At 32.5% G+C, this 12,053-nt stretch overlaps 1 protein-coding gene across 1 annotated transcript in view; it reads left to right on the plus strand.

Moving 5' to 3' along the window:
• The window catches only part of GPR137C (G protein-coupled receptor 137C), a 54,427-nt gene that overhangs the window by 33,639 nt on the left and 8,735 nt on the right, over positions 1-12,053 (plus strand). The window lies entirely within an intron of this gene.

Below are 12,053 nucleotides of genomic sequence, written 5' to 3' on the forward strand. Positions count from 1 at the left end.
AGTCCTACTAAAGTTAATTAAATGCATGGTAATTAACTTGTCCTTTAAATTTACGTGGAGATGTTACCTTTATTTTTTAAACATATATCAGTAGAAATATAAATATAGAAATAAAAATAGAAATAGAGGAGAGAGAGAGACAGATAGGCAGACAGACTCACTTTCAACCCATTAATCTCACCCGGAAAATTATTTTATTCAACTTCTAAACTTTTACTTCCTAAAAGTTAGATATTTTAGCTAACTCTGGCTTCAGTTTCAGTGTTAAGAATAATACACTCACTGTTGTTGTGGTGCATAACCTTTTGGTGTAGCAACAGCATCTTTTCATAGTGTGATAACATCACCATAGAATCCATACCTCTTGTTGTCTAGTGATAAAGCATACACAGATGTGGTTGAATTTAAAGAGCTTCTTTTCTGAATACCTAGCAACTTTATAAGTTTGGTTTTACTCACTCTGATATAGAAAATTCTCTGAATAGAGTTAAGTTGCCAGTCTCAGGAGGGAAGTTCACCTGATAACTCCTCCAGAATTATTTCAAATACCTTTCCCTCGCTATCATATGAAAGGTATTAAATTTAAAAGGTACATGGATTCAGAATTCTCTAGGAACACTACAGAGAAACATGTTCAAATACACACCTATAAAGGTAAATATAATATGAGATATTCGATTATTTGTATTATATGTTCTGTAGTTCTTGCTCTTCTAATTAGGGTATAAACTTCTTTATTCAAATAGTACATCATCTTGCTTTCACATCCTCTTTGTAAAATCACTAGGCTCATTTTTGTGTTTTGACTTCTATAGCAACATATAGTCATGGCCATTTCTTTTATTCAATCAACAAATATCTGTTGAGCATTTATATCCTCCACTTTCAAACTGACCTTGTTTCTTGCTGTCTCTCAGAGAGTTTCCTTAAAGTTCAGACTTAAGTCTGTTTTTCTCTTTATTCTTCCTTCCTTCTTCTACATATTTGGTGATAATGAGATCCTCCATGATTTGTCTCAACCAATCTTACCTACCTTATTTCTAAATGGCACACAGTATGCTTCCCTGTCTGTATATCCTTAGGCCGTTTCATCTTCCAGGAATGTTTTTCCCTCCCAGTGCTCTATTCCTGTTTGTCCTTATCTTACCCAACTTTAAAGGCATAACTCTAATGTTACCCCTTTTATGACCTCAATTTGGTCCCTTCTCCTCCATCTCCAGAATAAAATTTAGAAATAACTCTCTATCTGAATTCTTTTAAATTTAATTTTATTCTTTTAGCAACTAGACCAGTGCTGTGATTTGGTTCTTTTTCAAAGTAGCAACTCTAACTTGCATTTTAAATATTAGTTATTGTCAATTTGAATAGTTTATTTCTGCTCTTTCATTTTTTAATTTTTGTTACTTTGTTCCATATCTATGTTCTTATATGGATACTAAATTTATTATTTTGTAAACTAATAAAGGTATTAAGAGCAATATGTTTTCTCAAGTACTGCCTTGGCAACTTTCCATAATATCGCTATATTATAGCAACATTCTTATTTAACAAAAACAAAGAAAATTTTTCCATTTGGATTCCAGCCATGTCTCAAATACTACATATTTACACATCAGTGCGAATTACACATTATCTCTACATATAGATAGATACTATCTTTACACTCCCTTTGGTGGAAAGTCTAAAATTCAGATATCTGTCCTCTTCAGGCCCCCTAACCTCCATAAGAAATTATCAGTTTTACCCTCTGCTTGATTGTCCATGCATACGAATGTGACCTACTAAACAATGTAGAATTTCTGTACTCCAGGTTCTTGTTAGAAAAAATTTACTATCAACTGTTAAATTCAAAGGCTTAATTGCTGGAAAAATTACCTGAAGTATGTACAGTCTGTCCATTTCCCTGTCTATTCCATATCTTCTCCTCTGCCCAATCCAGTTCATTATAGAGTTGTATTCTGAGACTGCATTGTACCCTGGATAGAATTGTCTTTCCCAACATATACTGTGACATTATGCTTTGGCCTACGTCAAGAAATATGTATGAAATTCTTGTAAGAAACATTTATCTTAAAGTCTCTACTGTATTATGTTGTTAAGGATATTGTCCATACAATCAGTGTTCCCTAGAAAAGATCTTTTCCTCCAATTCAGTACTAGGTAAAACATTATTGATTAAATTCTTCTTTTCCTTGGCTACTATGTTGTTCAGAGACAAATATGTGACTCACCTTTATATCAATCGTAGATGACCTTATGATACTCATTTTTGTTTCTGGGTCTACCTCTAGTTTCATCTCACTTTCTTACCCCCACCCCCGCACATTCCTATGTTTATTTTTTATTCTGTGTGTATCTCTGTAACTACTTCAAATTCTCTTTTGCAATGAGGGTGATATAAATAAAAAATGGGATTGGATATACTTTGGGATATGTTTATATCTCTTTTTCAGGTATATTGATTTTTTAATTAATATGAAAAGACCTTAGTGAGAGACAGTATATCATAGTGATTAAGAGCTGGAAACCTGGGATCAGAGAGATAATGATCTAAATAAATCCCATCTCTCCTGCTCATTGGCTGTATGGCATTGCACAAGTAACAGTACATCTAAGCGTCACTCTCCTGATCTGTAAAATGGAAATAATGACAGTATTGATCTCATAGGCTGTTTGAGGGTAAAAGTAGTACCTACCTTATAAAGATGTTATAATAATTAAATTAAAATGCATATAAAGTATTTAGTATAATACCTCGCACTTGGGAATGTGCTAACTTACAAATGTTAGCCATTATTATCCTAATGTGTACTAAGGGATGGTAATGTAGCTTCAGGAAGTTCTTGAATACTTGAAATTTTTGGCAAATTGTATCTGGAGACAGATCCTATATATGTAATCAAATTCTCAAAAGGAACAGTGTAAAAGAATAAGGATTACCTGAAGAACAGGATCTCTCTTTTAAATAATTTATTGTAATTTTATTTGACTCTATTTATATCCCATCCCACACAGATTTTGTAAGGGTTGAAGTCTCTGATAGATTACATTTCATTGTTTAACTCGTTTTTCTTAGAAATTTTTGGAACATGTATTGTTAAAATTATGTAATGGCCTTTTTATTAGTTTTTTTTTCTTGATATTAGCTTTTAAGTTTTTGTCTATTGCTGACATTTCAAGTGTGTCTCATTAACTTTAAACAAAATATTTTAGAGTTTTTTTTTATATAAACTCTTTAAAGGGTAAACAAATAGTTTATATTTATTGATATGATTGTTGGTATTGGTCCTTTTCTCCCATTAAGGTTTTTTATTGCTGTTTGCTTTGTCTTTATTTGTATGATTTCTGTGGTATATTTGAATTTATTTACTTTTATCAGAATTATAACTTTTAACATTAAAATGCATACAATAAAATTATTTTTATTCTAATATTCCTTTCCATTTTAGAAAAAAATAAGCATATTTATAAGAATATAGGAGACATATCATTTTTAATGGAAAAAATAACCGATTGGCACAAAAAGGTGTAAACCGATGGTAGATGCTTAGTCCCTATAATGGCAAGTTGGAATTATCTACATGAAAGACCACTCAAAGGTGGGGTGGGAATAAGTTAAGCTTTCAGCCTTACATCTCTGGTCAAGGACACATACAATTTTATACCTGGATAAGAGTGTAAAAGGAATCATTATCTGACTCAAGGTCAGCTTATCTCCCTGCCCAGTTAGCCATTTACAAATAATGCATTTTCTCTCTCTCTCCCGAATGTCTAACAGTTTTAATTACTATGTAAACCTTTCTGTCCCATGTTCACTCAATCCTTGAGCCATATTAATTAATGTATTAGGATGGAGGCATCATTAGCATCTTGCAGAGACACAAAAACATTCAGCTAAACTACATTTCTGATCTTTCATGCAGACCAGCTGATCCTATAAGACTAAAGAAGGAGTGTATGGTAATTTAGGCCATAATTAAAGAAATAGGCTAAAATGCCATTAGTGTCTCACCCCCACCACCCTGAAATATGACTTCACCAGAATTTGGTGAGGATGGTGGTTAAAAAAAAAAATAGAGGCTGCATCATCCTCTGTAATAGGAATGATTGCCACCTTCCCAATATTCTGTTATAATTTCTCTCCTGAGTCACTGGGATTTTCTTTATCTATCTTAAGCTGTGGTACGTCTTTAATTTACTGCTTTCATTACTCCAGTTCTTATACCCCAAGCCTTATTTCCTATTCTGTTCTATTCTGTTGCTGAGCCAACCCTCCACGCACTTATCCCATTTGAAAAATCCCTGCTTAAAACCCTGGGTTTATATCTTTTACCTACTCCTAAGCTCAAGTAGCTTTCCCTTATACTTCTAGACTCTTTTACTAGACCAGCCAGCATTTTCAGAATTTTTTATTTTTCCACGGTCATAAGGTCCATCCACTAAAAGCCATCTATTCTGTAATGGTAGGGTCATAGGAGCCAGAGATCTAATTTCATTGTGTCTTAGCACAGTGAAACTCTTTTTGAGACTGTTTTAGGCCATATAATTATCAAAATACATCTTAAAATTTACTAATTGAGACTACCTTATTTTCTTATTTTTCATTCTAATTTCAAAATGGAAGTAGCGTTTGTGAGATGAATTCAAAAACTATGTGCAGGGTTCTACTTCTGGTATTGGCTGAGTAGCTTCCATTGGACCCAACCTTCTACAGAAAGCAAAGATAAATTCTGGACAAAATATAAAAAGCACTGAAGGCACTGGAGAGCAACCCCTTAGAAAAAGGAACCGACACTGAGTGAGTTTCCTATTTTTTACAGCTTCTAGCCTGAGGGAAAGTCCCATCCATGGGGCAGCCAAAACTTGAAGAGAAACCTTCTATTTTACTTGCTTGAAGAATCATAGGACAAAATTCAAGAAACTATTCCAGATGGAAAGTGAGTGGGAAATCTCGGGAAGAAGATAGCCAGATAGAGGAAGCTCCAAATTCTGATTATGAACTCTGCCAAATTTTTATCCGATACCTGAACTAAGCATGTGCAGGACATACTCCAAACAGCAGCACAGTTAAGGATAACGAAATTGAACTGAGATTTCAGCTGCTATCCATTCATGGGAGATAGTTTGGGATTTGAGTCTAGCCAGGTTAATTATTTGCTAAAAATAAATTTTAAAAAAAAATTTAAGGGAAAAAAAGAAAAATCAATACTTTTCAGAGGACTATAACAGCATCCAGACTCTAAAACATGGCACTCACAATGTCCAAAACACAATCCAAGGTCTCTAGATATATGAAGAAACAGGAAAAATTTAACTCATACTCAAGAACAAAAATCAAAACTCAATAAGCAATCATTGGTGGCAGTCCCCCACAGATGACCCAGATGTTGGATTTATCAGACAAAGATTTTATAATATGCTCAAGGATGTGAAGGAAAATATACTTGAATGAATGAATAAATAAGAAATCTCAGAGAAATAGAAACTATTTTTAAAAACTACCAGAAATTTTAGAATTAAAAAATACAATATTTAAATAGTCACTAGTTGTGCTTAGCAGCAGATTGGAGATGAAAGAAGAGTCAATGAACTTAAATCAACAGAAATTATCCAATCTGAAGAACAGAGGATATTTCGGGTGAAGATGATAATAAAATGAACAGAGCCTCAGGGCCAAATTATGTATAATTGGAATTCCCAAAGGAAAAGAGGGAGAAAATGAGATGGGAAAAAAATATTTGAAGAAATATGACCTAAATTTTCCAGTTTTGATGAAAGACATAAATTTATAGTTTCATGAAGCTCAACTAAGCCCAATCAGGATAAATATATAGAAAATCTTACCTAAGTTCATTGTACTCAAAGTGCTTAAAACCAAAAAGAAAAAGAAAATTTTGAGAGCAAAGAAAAATGATATATACATAAGGGAACATTGATTCAAATGATCACTCACTTCTCATCAGATATAATGGAGCCAGAAAACTTGGTAACAATATCTTTGAAATGCTGAAAGAAAAATGCTGTCAACTCTGAAATCTACATCAAGTGAAAATATTCATAAAGAATGATGAAGAAATAAAAAACATCTTCAGATAAAAGAAAACTAAGAGGGTTCATTATCAACAGACCTATACTACAAGAAATGCTAAGAAAATTCTCAGACTGATGGGAAATAAAATCGGCTTGGATTTTAGCTCTTCAGGAAGGAATGAAGAACACAAGAAATAATAAATATGTGGGTAAATATAATTTCTTAATTTCTTTAAAATAAATGTGACTGTGCAAAGCAAAAATTATAACATGTGAGGCTTACATATGTAGATATAATACATAATTCTCTATATAGTATATATAACAACTATAGCACTGTAGCATCAAGGGCAGGGCCTATATGGTTGCAATTCTCACATTTTACATCAAGTGGTATGATATTAACTATTGCTTAGACTATGAGAAGTTAAGGATATATATTATAATCCTTAGAGCAGTGATTCTCAAACTTTTTGGTCTCAAGCTCCCATTACACTCCTAAGAATTATTGAGGACCCCAAAGAGCTTTTGTTTATGTAGATTATATCTACCTATATATACATTTTAGAAAAAAAAATTGAGAAATTTTAAAAATATTTATTGATTCATTTAAAATGCCAATAATAAATCCATTATATGTTAACATGAATAACATTTTATGCTAAATATATTTTCCAAAACAAAAATAAATAGCGAGAAGATTGACATTGTTATACATTTTGCAAATCTCTTTAATGTCTGACATAATAGAAGACAGCTGGATTTTCATGTCTGCTTCTGCATTCAATCTGTTGTGATATGTTGTTTAGGTTGAAGTATATGAAGAAAATCCATCCTCACAAATATATGTAGTTGGAAAATGGAGGAGAATTTTAATAGCCTTTTCAGATAATTGTGGATATTCTTCTTTAATACTACACCAAAACTCTGAAGTGGAGGTTTCTTAAAGGTTAGTTGCTGTGTGGAATCTAAAATGATATTAGTGAACTTTCTGTACTCTCCATTGGTCTATCTTGCACTTTGAATGAGTTTGTAACATCATGCATTGATCATTAGAAAAGAGTGGTCACAGATCTTCAAAATGTTGATACATTTCATTAGACAATAACCTAAATTACATTTGTTAATGTCACCAGCAATCTCATTAGAAAAGTATTTAAGTTTTGGGAAGCTGCCAGTCTTACAGTGGATACAAATGCTTACAAGTTTTCAAAAATTCTGATTTTCACTTGAAAGTTCATATTTCATCATTGGCCATAAATACTGTCAGATGTTTTCTTTGACATGACAGGCTCATTTCATTTATTTTTCAAAAAATATATGCCCATTAACCAAGTCTGAATAACCATTGTTTGTCTGTCATAGTTGTCTGTTAAGTAGAAAATGGGATTTCATGAAAAAAGTGGTTAGTTCAGTTCACAAGTCAAGTAATCACATAAGTGCTTCTCCTCAAGACAACTACTATGCTTCAGGATGCGGCAGAATTTCTTTAAGTGCGTGTCTTATTTCATCACACAGAATATTAAATAGACACGTACTCTAGGGTCAATATTTAATAAATATTTTCACTGCTTCATCAATGATATTCTTTTTTCTTTTCTTTTTTTTTTTTGGTCTGCATTGGGTCTTCATTGCTGCGCGTGGGCTTTCTCTAGTTGCAGAGAGCAGGGGCTACTCTGTTGCGGTGCACAGGCTTCTCATTGCAGTGGCTTCTCTTGCTGCGGTGCACAGGATCTAGGCGCGCAGGCTTCAGTGGTTGCAGCACTCGGGCTCAGTAGCTGTGGCGCACGGGCTCTAGGGTGAGCAGGCTTCAGTAGTTGTGGCTCACAGACCTAGTTGTTCCACAGCATGTGGGATCTTCCTGGAACAGGGATCGAACCCATGTCCCCTGCATTGGCAGGTGGATTCTTAACTGCTGTACCACCAGGAAAGTCCCTTCATCAAGGAGATTCTTAAGTGAAGCTTTCTTTTTTAACTGGGAGTGCATAGTAGTGAAGAATACAATACAGTTTGGTGACACTGCATTGATTTGTGCTAAGACCGAAAGTTTTACCCACCATTGCTTTTGTACCATTAGTGAGCTTATCAGTACAATTGGCCCAGGATAAACAATCAGAAGAATTTTCAACACTTTGAATATTTCAGTACTACTTGTGTTTCTTCTCAGGCATTGACATAAAAGAATGCCCTCTTGGATGATTAGTTGCTACTGAATGAATATAAACAAAATGCTGAATGAATTTTGATTATAAAAAAATTATGAATATAATTGATGAATATAAACAAAATTAGTCCTTCTATATCAGATTAATATATTTGTAAGGCAAAAATACAAGTCTATGGACAAGACGTTAAATCACTATGTTTTCAGCTAAATCTTTGAATCAGTGAATTTCTATCTTGGAAAATGACAGTGCCATAATTTCTTTTATGGACTTTTCATCCAGCAGGCATTCAGCAATATTAACTGTACAAGGCTTTACTAGTCTCTCAGCTACTATGAGTGCTTCGCCAGCCAATGCAATATAGTAATTTAGCCTATAAAATGCCTGAGTGGCTTTTTAATTTCTAGTTTGGAAAGTAATAAAAATAATTTGTGATGTTTAGAGTGCTCACCACACCTGCATTTAAAATTTCAATTCCTTGTGCTTGAAACTCTGAATGATTGGTCTCAAAATGATGCTGCAGCTTAACTTGGACATAATGTTCTGTCACAGCAGACACAATAAGGTAAATTATTAATGTTTATAAAACTATTGAAAGTTAGTTTTCATTGCACTTCATTTGATAAAACAAAACAAGAAATCAGTTTCACCCAATTACTTTGATGTAGATTTCTTTCTTCATTGAACCAGAGAATTCTAACACTTTCATCTTTCTCAGCATCTTAGAGGTAAACAAAGAAGCTGTATGTAGAGAAAAATATTTTTTATTGTGACAAAATATACGTAACATAAAATTTACCATTTTAACCATTTTTAAGTGTACAGTTCAGTGGCATTAAGTACATTCACACTGTTGTGCAACCATCACCACTATCCATCTCCAGAACATCTTCATCATCCCATACTGAAACTTCGTACCAATGAAACAGTAAGTCCCCAATCCTCAGCCAATAATCCATTCTTAAATATGAAAAAAATTATAAATTTTTCATCTTAGAGTAAAATTATTAATTTCTAAAATAGTTTAATATTAACTTAAAATTTTTTAAGTGTTTGAAAAAAATTCTTAAATATTATAAAACAAATCTGTAAATTGTACCTATTCTTGTTGTGCTGCCATGTAGATACAAGGAAAATTTTAGGATTTCCAAATAACTACTTGTTTGGTAATAATGAGGTTTTATCAGATATAGCAGGTATAACCAAAGAAAACTAACAAGAACCCAGTAAAGGTACAGAGAACAAGCTGAGTTAATCTCTGAAAATGCATATATTTATACCCTAATTCTATTATATCAGGAATCTAGAAAACACAAGAACACACATGTACACAGAGTGTTGAAACCATCATATATCATAGAGCCACTGGGAAACTCTGCTGTATATACAAAAGAGAATGAGAATATAATAGGCAAATAACATCTTAGTACTCTTTTTTTTAATCATTTTGATTTTGATCTTTAAGGTCCCTGGACCACACTTTAAGAACTGTTGCCCTAGAACAACCACTTAAGGCAAAAAGCAAAACAAAACAAAACAAAGAAATAGAAAAGTATAGTTAAAAGTTCAATGGATAAATTAAAATGGAGTTCTAAAAGGTATTCAATTAACCCACAAGAATGCAGAAAATGATGGATAGAGGAACAAAAAATAAACAATGCCAACAACAAAGCACAAGAAGGGCAAACAGAAAGCAAATAGTAAAATGTAAGACCTAAATCTAAACATATCACTAATTATATTAAATGTTAATGGAGTAAACACTCGTGTTAAAATGTAGAGACTGTCAAAATGAATTTCTAAAAAAACAAGGCCCATCTATACTCTGGCTTCCGGAATGCACCTTAAATAAATATAAAAACAGATAATAAGTTAAAAATAATTAGATGGAAACTAATATACTATTCATTCAGTAAGTATTAGAAGACACTTTAGTATCAGATAAAAGAGACTTCAAGACAAAGGGTATTACCAGATATAAAAAGGTAAGCAAAGAATATTACCAAATATAAAGAGGTACATTTCATCAGAAAGACATAAAAATCATAAATGTGTACATGAAGCCAAATAGTAGGAATAAAGAGGGGAAAAAAGACTTAACAAATAGTAAGAAAAAAAGGGGGAAAAAATCTCTACAATCATAGATGGAGATTTTAATGCCCCATACTCAGAAGTTGATAAAAGAAAAAATCAGTAGACAAAGAAAATCTGAACAACACTATCAACACCTCTGAGCCAACTGACTCCCAATAACTGGAGAATATACATTCCTTTCGGTTGATCATGGAAATGGTCATCAAAATAAACCATACAGTGGGCCATAAGACAGGTATCAATCAAAGAATGAAAAGGACTGGAATCAAAGAATTTAGTCTGGCCACAATGCAATTAAGTATCAATAACAACATGATATCTTCTTAAAAATCCAAATATTTAGAAATTATGCAACATAATTACAAATAACCCATGGGAAAAAGAAGAAATCACAAGGGAAATTAGAAAATATTTCAAACTGAAGAATAGTGAAAAACAATATACCAATATTTGTGGGATGCAGCTAAAATAATGCTTGAAGAGAAAAATACAGCTTTAAATGCTATATTAGAAAAGGAGAAAGATATAAAATCAGTGACCTAAGGTTTCACCTTAGAAAAAGCTGGGGGAAACTATGAAAAAGTTTTTTGGTTTTAAGTAAAAAATAACAACAATGAAATGTTCAGCCAATAGGGAATAGAAGGAATGTTCCTCAATCTGATAAAGGAGGTCTGTAAAAAACCTGCAATCAGTGTCATACTTAAAGTATTGAATGTTTTGCCCCTAAGGTTGGGAACAAAGCAAGGATGCCCACTCTCACCATTTCTATTCAATATTCTAATAAAACAAAAAGGTATGAAATTGGAAATTAAGAAGTAAAACTGTCTCTAATTGCAGATAACATAATTGTCTATGTAAAGCATCCTAAGGAATCTACTAAACGGCTACTAGCAAATTCTCAGAAAATTACATTGTATTTTCATATATACCAGGAGCAATCAGTTAGAAAATGAAATTCAAAACGCAATTCTATAACATTAATAGCATAAAAAAACAAAATACTTAGGAATAAATTTTGCAAAAAACAAGCAATACCTCTATACTAAAAACTATAAAGTAATACTGAGAGAAATTAAAAAGACATAAATCAATGAAGACCATTGTTCATGGATGGGAAGATGCGGTATTTTTAAGATAGCAATTCTCCCCAAAATGATCTATAGATTCAATGCAATCCCAATCATAATACTACCTTGAGGTTTTAAAAATAGAAATTGACAAGTTTATTCTAAAATTTATATGGAAATAAAAAGGACCCAAAATACTTTAAAAGTAGCACTTTCCAATAGAACTTTCTGCGATGATGAAAATATTCTATATCTGCACTATTCAGTATGTGAATACTGAGCACTCGAAAGAGGGCTAGTCCGAAAGAAACCGATCTTTTAATTTAATTTAGTTTAAATGTAAATATGTAAGTACTCACATGTGGCTAATGGCTATTATATTGAACAGTGCAGAAGGTAACTCTGAAAAAGAAGAGGACTTAGACTACGTGACTTTGAAACTTAGTATAAAACTACAGTAATTAAGACAGTGTGTTACTGGCATAAAATAGATCAATGAAACAGAATAGAGAGCCTGGAAACAATCCACACTTATATAGTCTTTGATTTTTGACAAAGAAGCTAAAGCAATTCAAAGGGAAAGGAAATCTTTTTAGCTAGTAGTGCTGGAAGAACTGGTTATCCACATGAAATAAAATGAAACTTTAGTTCCATCTCATATTATACACACACACACACAAATTCAAAATGGATCGCA

This window comes from Monodon monoceros, unplaced genomic scaffold, assembly GCF_005190385.1.
Source record: "Monodon monoceros isolate NGI ecotype Baffin Bay Population unplaced genomic scaffold, NGI_Narwhal_1 Super_Scaffold_21, whole genome shotgun sequence".
Lineage (NCBI taxonomy): Eukaryota > Metazoa > Chordata > Mammalia > Artiodactyla > Monodontidae > Monodon > Monodon monoceros.